At 43.7% G+C, this 9,019-nt stretch overlaps 1 long non-coding RNA gene across 1 annotated transcript; it reads right to left on the reverse strand.

The window, feature by feature from the left end:
• Positions 1-5,462: 5,462 nt before the first annotated feature.
• On the reverse strand, positions 5,463-6,729 carry LOC125368445. The gene is made up of 2 exons (XR_007214234.1): positions 6,522-6,729; positions 5,463-5,586 (listed from the first exon to the last, which is right to left on the reverse strand). It is a non-coding gene; the product is annotated as an uncharacterized LOC125368445 (long non-coding RNA).
• Positions 6,730-9,019: the final 2,290 nt, after the last annotated feature.

The raw sequence follows: 9,019 nt of genomic DNA on the forward strand, positions 1-9,019 counted from the left end.
CAAAAGGTGATCTGTGTACATCTGATTATCTGTTGAGGAAATAACCTGGAGACCAAGTTCCATTAATTTTTTTTCAAAAATTTCAAGTACTTAATTTTGACAATAGTTGTTGATGTCACAAGAATACCAGAGAGAGGGGTTGGACTTCTGGCCCTATGTTCAATCCACTCATATCACCCAAAAATCATTGCCAAAAGCCCTCAATGCATTTTTCTTCTGATTTCCTGTTTCATCCATGATTTCTCTCTGCTCAGGGAGCTCAGCTATGATCTTCCATGTTATTGATCTCCATGTCTCCTCAAGTTCCTGGGAGCAGGAAGACTTTGTGAGACTTCCTTTCTTTGTCCAAACCTGGGCATGGTGGAGAAACACCAAAGTCTTCGTGAGACATCACTGATTACTAGGATTGAGTGTGTGTGTGTGTGTGTGTGTGTGTGTGTGTGTGTGTGTGTGTGACAGAGAGGGAGAGTTCTGGGGCTTAATCTCCGGAAATAGGGGCTGGACTTAGCTTATTTAGCAAAAGCTGGCAGTCTACTACTTGAGCCACAGGTCAACTTCCACTTGTTTTCCCAAATTATTGGAGATAAAAGTCTCACTGACTCTCCTGTCTTTATTGGCTGTGAACATGGACCATCAGATCTGATAGGAGGTTAAGCATGAGTCACTGGCTCCTGGCTTTGTAAGACTTGTTAATATCTGGGATGCTGTAAATGGAAGAGTGGGCCCATAGAGATTCTTATCAGGCAAGGGATGAATGTACATCATGAACAATCTAACCATCAGTATCAAGTGACAGATATGCCCTGACCTCAGGGGGCACCAGTCTTTGTCCCCACAGACATAGAAGTTAAGTCTGTACCTTAGTCACATGGAAGCAGCTCCAGAGGAAATCCTGCCAACTTCTCCCGGAATATTTTGTCGAAGGCTTCAGCCTGGGCTATGGTGAGGTGGTTCTTCCAGTCCCCCACCATGCCTGGAGGTCATGAAGAAACAGAGAGATCAGCCAGGGCAGGAAGGGTCAGGGAGTTTCTCCCTGGAATGGCCAAGTCATGCACCTGCCATGGACACTGGAGCTCAGAAGGAGGAATGATCTAGCAGTGTGTGTGCACATGTGTGCTTGTGCATGTATGTATATGTGTGTGTGTGCAACAAGTTGACCTGGACTGGTGCTCTGCCACTTGAGTCACAGCTCCACTTGTGGTGTTTCACTGGTTAATAGTAGAGATATAAGATTCTCACAGACTTTTCCTGCCTGGGCTGGTTTTGAAACATGGTCTTCAGATGGCAAGTTCCTGAGTGACAGGGTTTGAGGTAGAAACAACAAACGCCAGGCCAGCAAAGATCTTTATCATAAGTTCAGTGAATTCAATGATGAATTTGGTGGTTGTTCAGTACTAGAACTCTGAGGTATTCCATTGACATAGGGTATCAAACCGAAGGCCAGGGTTGGGGGACTCGGAAAGTGCATTAGAAGAGGCAATGAAGAAACAGGAAAGCAGAAAGAATAAATGTGGAATAGGAAAAAAATAAAAGCAAAAAGACAGGGCCATGATGAGGATACCCAAACTAGGGAAAACAGGCTTAGCATAAAGATAGTATTTCAATGCAATCCTGAAACCTTCAATTCACACAGGAACCACAGAGAAATCTGCAGATATTAGAGACATAGGTGGTAATTTTCTGCCTGGACTCTAAGCCTCAGCCAATAAAAAATGAAACAAACAATGAATATAACTGTAAAAACCTAAAAAGTCTTTTGAGGCCAAACTAAAACCCAAAGCAACAACAAAATAAAATCAATTGCGGATCAGGAGAGAATCTTCACCTGCCCTTCAGGAAATGTAGTACGATTATTCTGAATTTAGAAAGAGCTGAGTGCTGTGCAGCCAATGGAGAAACCTTTCAATGACAAGATAGGCAATGGAATGAAAAATCCATTCTGAGATGAAGAAATCACAGTGTCTAATGCATACATAAAGCCTGCCAGGAGCTGGTGGCCCACAACAGGAAGCCTGGCTACTCTAATGGCTGAGGTTGGAGGATGAAAGTTTGAAGTTTCCTCATGGCAGGAAAGTTCATGAAACTCTGATCTCTAATGAACCAACAAAAACCAGAAGAGGAGTTGTTTTGGAAGGGCTAGAGCTCCAGTGATGAGTAAAAATTTAAAAATAAAAAGCTCAGAAACAGAGTCTAGGCTCGTGTTCAAGCTCCAGGACTAAGAACACATTGAAAATGTCAGCCTTGTGCTGACACCTCTCACCTGTAGTAATAGCTACTCAAGCTGTTGTTATCTGAAGATGGAGATTCAAAGCCACCCCAGAGAGAAAGGTCCATGAGACTCTTATCACCAATGATCCACCAGAAACCAATGTGGGGCTGTGACTTAAGGGGTAGAGTGCTAACTTTGAGAGTAAAAGCTCAGGGTGAGTGCCCAGACCCCAATTTCACTCTCAACAACTGACAGGAAGAAAAATTATAAAACCATATTCATGAGGCAATGATCTGTCAAGAATTCCCTTCCTGGTCTATAATAGATGTTTAGGCCACAGCAGTTATACACCTCTCCTTATCATCTCGATGCCAGGACGAAAGTAATTCCTGTTTGCCAGGCTGTAATTAGACATCTTGTTTTCCTTCATGGCCTGGAAGGAGCTGTTCTCCAGGACCAAGTCCAGCTCTTGAGGTTCCAACTTCTTCCCCAGGAACTGGCAGATCCTTTTCACAGTGCTTCTTGTGTCCTGTAAGAAGAAAACACAGGAGAAGGAGAACATACCGTGGCTCTCAGAAGGAGGGAGTAGTGGAGGCAGCACAAGAAGGGACAGGCAGCCAAGAGCAATGACAGACTCACTCATGTGACAAAGGCTGAGTTGGGTGCAGTGAGGGAGGAAGGAATGGAGGGGGAAAAGAACAAGAACGGGAAGGATTTAGTCCAAGCACCGAGCACCTGGATGTCATTTTGCGGTTACTAGCAACACAACCAGAGCACAGAGCATGGAGGTGTACCAGAAGCGGAGAAAGGCATTTGGACAATTCTCAGGTGATAATTGGACAATTATCAAGAAGGAGATCAATACAAGAGGTACTATGGTGAGTCAGAGGCAATTTCTGAACAAGACCGATTTCTTTAATGTCTCTGTATGTCTGTGAGGGGGTGAGTGTGTCAGTTACGTGGTTGAACTCAGGGTCAGGGTGCCGTCCCTGAGCCTTTGTGGTTAAGGCTTGCACATTTCCACTTAAGTTCCACTCTGGCGCTTTGGCGGTTAGTTGGAGAGAGAAGTCCTATGGACTTTCCTGTCCCAGCTGGCTTTGAACCTGGGTCTTCAGATCTCAGCCTCGTGAATGTCTAGGATTGTGAGATGTGACAGATGGAGTGAGGTCTATGAGAATGGATGTTAGTCAGGGTTAGGGGCAGTGGTGCAGTGGGGTACATGGAAATGGATGGTTACCTTCTTGAGGGCCTCGTAACTGAGCACCAGCACGTTCTCCCTCTCTCGCATAGACATCCAGCCCAGGACGTGTGCAAACCAAGACCCATATGGCACTGCAGTATGAGGTGGGAAGGGATAAATAATCCACTCCTGGATGTCTTGATGTCTGTGACCTCCACCCATTTCCCCTCATCCACATCAGCTTCCTCCAGGCCTAAGTGACAAAAATCGTGTGTGTATCCACAGGTTAAAGTATCACAGGCCAGGTGCTGGTGGCTCACGCCAGTAATCTTAGCTCCTTAGGAGGCTGAGATCTGAGGATCTTGGTTCCAAGCCAGCCTGGGCAGGACGTTCCATGAGACTCTCATCTCCAATAAAGTACTAAAATATGCTAGAAGTGTTGTGTGGCTGAAGTGTTAGAGGGCTCACCTTGAGCAACAGAAGCTCAGAGGTAGTGCCTGCATCCTATGATCAAGCCCCTGTACTGGCCATATACATACACACATACATTTATATGAATTATATATACATTTTAATGTTTATATATAACTTATTTCATATATGTAGATATATACTTATAAACAAGTATTATATATCATACATATGAAAAGTAAATTATTTACAGTACATCCTATAAATTATATCCTATATGTTATATTATATAGTACTTAATATATGCATAATATATTTAAATAAATTTTGTATGAATTATATATTTATATTTACTTATATATTATATCCATACAAATATATTGCATAGTACATAATCTAGAGTATATATATATACTATTTATATTTAGCATATATATGTGGTATAATATATATGATATATTATGTAAGTTACATATATTTCATATGCACATGTAAGACATATATGTATATATATATATATATGGCATAAGTGATTCATTTCCACCAATCAGGCTACTCAGGAGGCTGCAATGTGGTTCATGATTCCAAGTCATCTCAGAAAGAAAAGTACCAAGACACTCTTAGCTCCCTAAAAGGATGGAAATGGTGGTATGGCTAATATGGTAGAGCCAAACCCTCAAGTGGAAGGAAAGAGAAAGTGTCCAGACCCAGTGTACAAGCCCCAGGACTAGCACCCCTCCCCCATCATGTTTACATGAGCCTCACTTCACAACCCACTCACCATTGCCTTGGATGAACCATTCATAAAACTGCTGCAGGGACTCTGCATTCTTCATGAACTTTGATTGGCAATTGAAATAATATCCGGACACAAGGGCATCCTTTGGATTCCTGAGGACGTAGATCACCTTAAAGAGACAAAGCAGCAAAAGCAAAAATCATTACCATCTTTCCCACATGTGAGGCCTTGACCTCTCTTCAGCCAAGTCCTACACCATGGGAAGTATATGGAAAGATCAACAATCTGCTCAATGTCTAACTTAAAAGACTAATTGTGGTGTGTGTGTGTGTGTGTGTGTGTGTGTGTGCATGTGTGTGTGCGTGTGTGTGTGTGTGTGTGTGTGTGTGTGCATACCAGTCCCAGGGCTTGAACTCGTGTCCTGGGAACATCCATGAGCATTTTTCACTCAAATCAGTGCTGTACCCCTTGATTCCCAGCTCCATTTGTAGTGTGATATTTGTTCAGTGGAGTCTCTCAGACTTTTCTGCCAAGGTTGCCTTTGAACTATGTTCTTTAGACCTCACCTTCTTATGTAACTAGGGTGACAGGTATGAGCCACTGTTGCCTGGATTATTTTTTCACCTTTTATTTTATTTTAATTTCTTTTTGTCTGTCATTGGGGTTGAACTACAAGTGGAGGCACTGTCCCTGATTTTGTTTTGTTGAAGGCTAGGACTCTGCCACTTTGAGCCACACTCCACTTCCAGCCCTTTGGTGGTTGCGAGGGGACAAGAATCTCAAGGCCTTCAATGCTTGGGTTGGTTTTGAACTATGACCATCAGATATCACTTACTTTGGCCTTGGAAGTGAAGAAAGACTTGGGGAAGAGTTGGATGGGGAGGTGGGAGGAGAGCAGGCGGGGGTCCTCCTTCATGTCTCTAATTATTTTGGATCCCACTTCAGTCTCAATCCATGGGGATCTTTCCCAGATGGGCACAGAGTGGATCCTCTCTGGATCCCCCTTGCTGAGAATGAGACTCAGAATCTCAATCATCCAGTTGGTTCCTGGAGACAGAAGGAAAGGAGAAGGTCACTCATTTATATTTGAATTATGTGAAAAAGGTGATGGTAAAATATAGAATCATTTGAAGCTCACCAATATGTCATTCACAGGGAAATGGATAGAACTAGTACAAATCATGTGAAGACAGGTAAGCCATGATTAGAGAGAAAAAACAGAACATGTTCTTATGACATGTGGAGGATAGATCTAAAAGGCACTAGGATATGACAAATTACCTAGGATTCTAGATGCTCACAATCAGTGAGACCAAAAGAGCATAGCCTCAGGAGAGAATCACAAAGGTGCAATACCCAAGCACCTCTTCATATTTATGTAAAATAATGCATATGCTATATGTAAACAAAGTACGTTTTTCTTGATTTGGTTTTTTTTTTCTGATGACTGTCTTCTTTACTTTATATAAGGTATATTCATTTGCACATGAGATGTAGGGTGGGAAGGGCCCAGAATCAGAGGAAAGAGGATGGAAATGTGCAGCAGTGGAGGGCAGTGGGCATTGATTAAAGGGAGTAGGCAACTTGTGAGTGGACATGAGATGGAGGGAAGGGGAAGGGATCAGGGAACATAAGATACAACAAGAAAGGAAATGTACTTATTACCTATGGTATGTAAATGAAACCCTGATATATATCATCTGTAAAACATTAAATTACAAAACAATAAATCTGGATGTGATTCTTCTCTGAGCTACTCAGCATTCACCATCTGTCACTCATCCCATGCCCCTTAGGCAATCACAAACATGCAATATGCCACACACACACACACACACACACACACACACACACACACGGAAAGGGTTGGGGAGATTCTCTTCTCTGAAGGGAAAGAAAGAGACAATCTCTGTGGGGGAGGCTGGAGGGAGTGGGGCCACAGACCTGGCCTTTCCCCCACAGCCATGCCCCTGTCGGCTGACCTGACTTGGGGTAGGTCACCGTGATGATGTCCTCGTCCTTCACCACAAACTGCTCGTGGGCTGCTCTGATGTTTTCAGGTTTGTAAAGCGGGGCAGGAAAAGGAATGCCCGCATACCACATATATCCCTCTGCCATCTCAGAGCCCTGCATGTCTGGCTCTTGGTCCCAGATCACTGTCACTGTCATGGGGCAGGTGTGGGCAGAGACTGAGTTTTTCATTGTGGGCGGTGAAGGCAATCATTAACTTTCTACATTTCATTGTAAAACAAATTGCTTGACTAAACCCCTCCTCCCCCCAAAACCCAATTTGATGGTCCTTTGGAATTGGGCAACTGTGAAAACATTCTAAGGTGTTCTCTGCTCATCTGGTTTTCAGTTCATGAGAGCAATTAAGAATTACAAGATGGGCTGGGGATATGGCCTAGTGGCAAGAGTGCTTGCCTCGTATACATGAGGCCCTGGGTTCAATTCCCCAGCATCACATATACAGAAAATGGCCAGAAGGGGCGCTGTGGCTCAAGTGGCAGAGCGCTAGCCTTGAGCAAAAAGAAGCCAGGGACAGTGCTCAGCGCTGAATCCAAGCCCCAGGTCTGGCAAAAAAAAAAAAAAAAAAAAAAAGAATTACAAGAGGAAATACAAGGGAGTAGGCTTGAGAGTAGGATTGATTTTTATTTGAAATTCACAAAATACTTAATTTGGAGACTAGGTGTAGAGATCACAAAAGTAGCAAAAAGCGCGGGCTGGACTTCTGGCGCAAGGACTAAGTTCCAACCACTAGTAGCACCGAAAAATCATTGACACTTGTCCTCAATGCATTTTTCTTCTGACTTCCTGTTTGCCCCAGGGTCTGTCTTCACTGCAGGATCTGGGCCATGATCCTCTGTGTCATGGATCTGCAAGTCTCCTCAGCATCCTGGGGGCAAGGAGAGTTTCTTGCAGATTTGAGAAAGAACAAGTACTACTCTAACATCAGTGGGATTGTATGTGTGTGTGTGTGTGTGTGTGTGTGTGTGTGTGTGTGTGTGTGTGTGTGCGCCAGTCCTGGGGCTTGAACTCAGGCCCTGACTGCTGTCTCTGAACTATTTTGCTGAAGGTGAGGACTCTACCACTTTGGGCCACAACACTACTTCTGGTTTGCTGGTGGTGGTGAATTGTTCCTAAGTGTTCTGGACTTTTTTCCCTGGGTTAGCTTCAAACCTTGACCCTCAGATCTCAGACTTCTGAATAGCTAGGATGACATGCATGAGCCACTGGCTCCTGGCTTTAAGAATTGTTAATAGCTGGATGGTGCAGTTGGAACATTTCCTCCGTGGTGATTTGTATCAGGAAAGTGATCAAATGAGAATCATGAAAATTTGACCCATGGGACTGAAGTGACAGGTTTATATGCTGACCTCCAGGGCACAAGTCTTTGTCGCTATAGACACAGGGATACATCTAGACTTGGTCCCAGGGACACAGGTCTGGAGGAAGTGTTAGGGCTGACCTGAAAACTGGAGTAACTAAATATAAGTTTATTGTTAAAATTATAACAGCTTCTAAGCCATGGTGATGACTCCATGCAAGAGGGCTGCACCCCACCCATGAAACTAGTTTCTTGTAGTTTGACATATTAAAATATAGAAATCCCTTGTTCCCCTCTGTATCTAGGTAGCAACCATGGTAACGAACAGTAAAAAAACAACACATGATCATGGTCATAGACTATAGAAATGAACATAATAGTAGTAAAAATGCGAACCCGCCTGTCTTAGGTGGGGTGGGTCACCCAGCCTGCCTTACCCGTCCTAGGGTCAACTTCAGAGCAGCGCTGAAGCCCCATGTCTTAGGCTGGTCAAGCTGGCACCGCCCTCATACACGTCTCTGGCTGCGGTTCTTCTAGGGGGAAAGTTCATTTACTTGGAGCTTGATCTTATGCAGCTGGCTGGCTAAACTCATGAAAGAGTTTTGCAATATGAGTACAATGCAAGGAAGGCATAGGAAAGCCATCAGCAAAAGTATCCCTGGGCTGAGTAATGTCATTAGCAGCCCCTTAACGTTAGTTAAGGAAGGGACAGACTGTTGAAGTTGTTCAAACAGTTCTTTTGCTGTTTCTGCCACTTTAGAGTCCAGAGGCGGAGCTTGTTCTAGTCCGGTTATTTGTCTATGGAGTTGAAAGAGATCTAAAGACAAGTTATTATGATGCCAAATACCATTTTGATGTGCTACAACTTGTTCCCAAGGATAGCTCGACCCATTATACTTATGGAGGGTCACACAAATAAAGTCAAACCCAGTATGACAGCGCACCCTTTGCAAAGTTTGTAAGGCACACATTTGTTCTCCCAGTGACAACACAGATTCATACAATGCTTCTAATTTTTGTTCTACCTTATCATCAATCCTGCCTTGAAAGTGCAGGGCTTGCGTGGTATTATGAGCAAGCTGATTAACATAGTGAGCTGTCTGCACATTTTGTGTTAAAGCCACAGTAGCCACTGCAGCAGAGGCAGCTAAG

Source organism: Perognathus longimembris, chromosome 20 (assembly GCF_023159225.1).
Source record: "Perognathus longimembris pacificus isolate PPM17 chromosome 20, ASM2315922v1, whole genome shotgun sequence".
Taxonomy (NCBI): domain Eukaryota; kingdom Metazoa; phylum Chordata; class Mammalia; order Rodentia; family Heteromyidae; genus Perognathus; species Perognathus longimembris.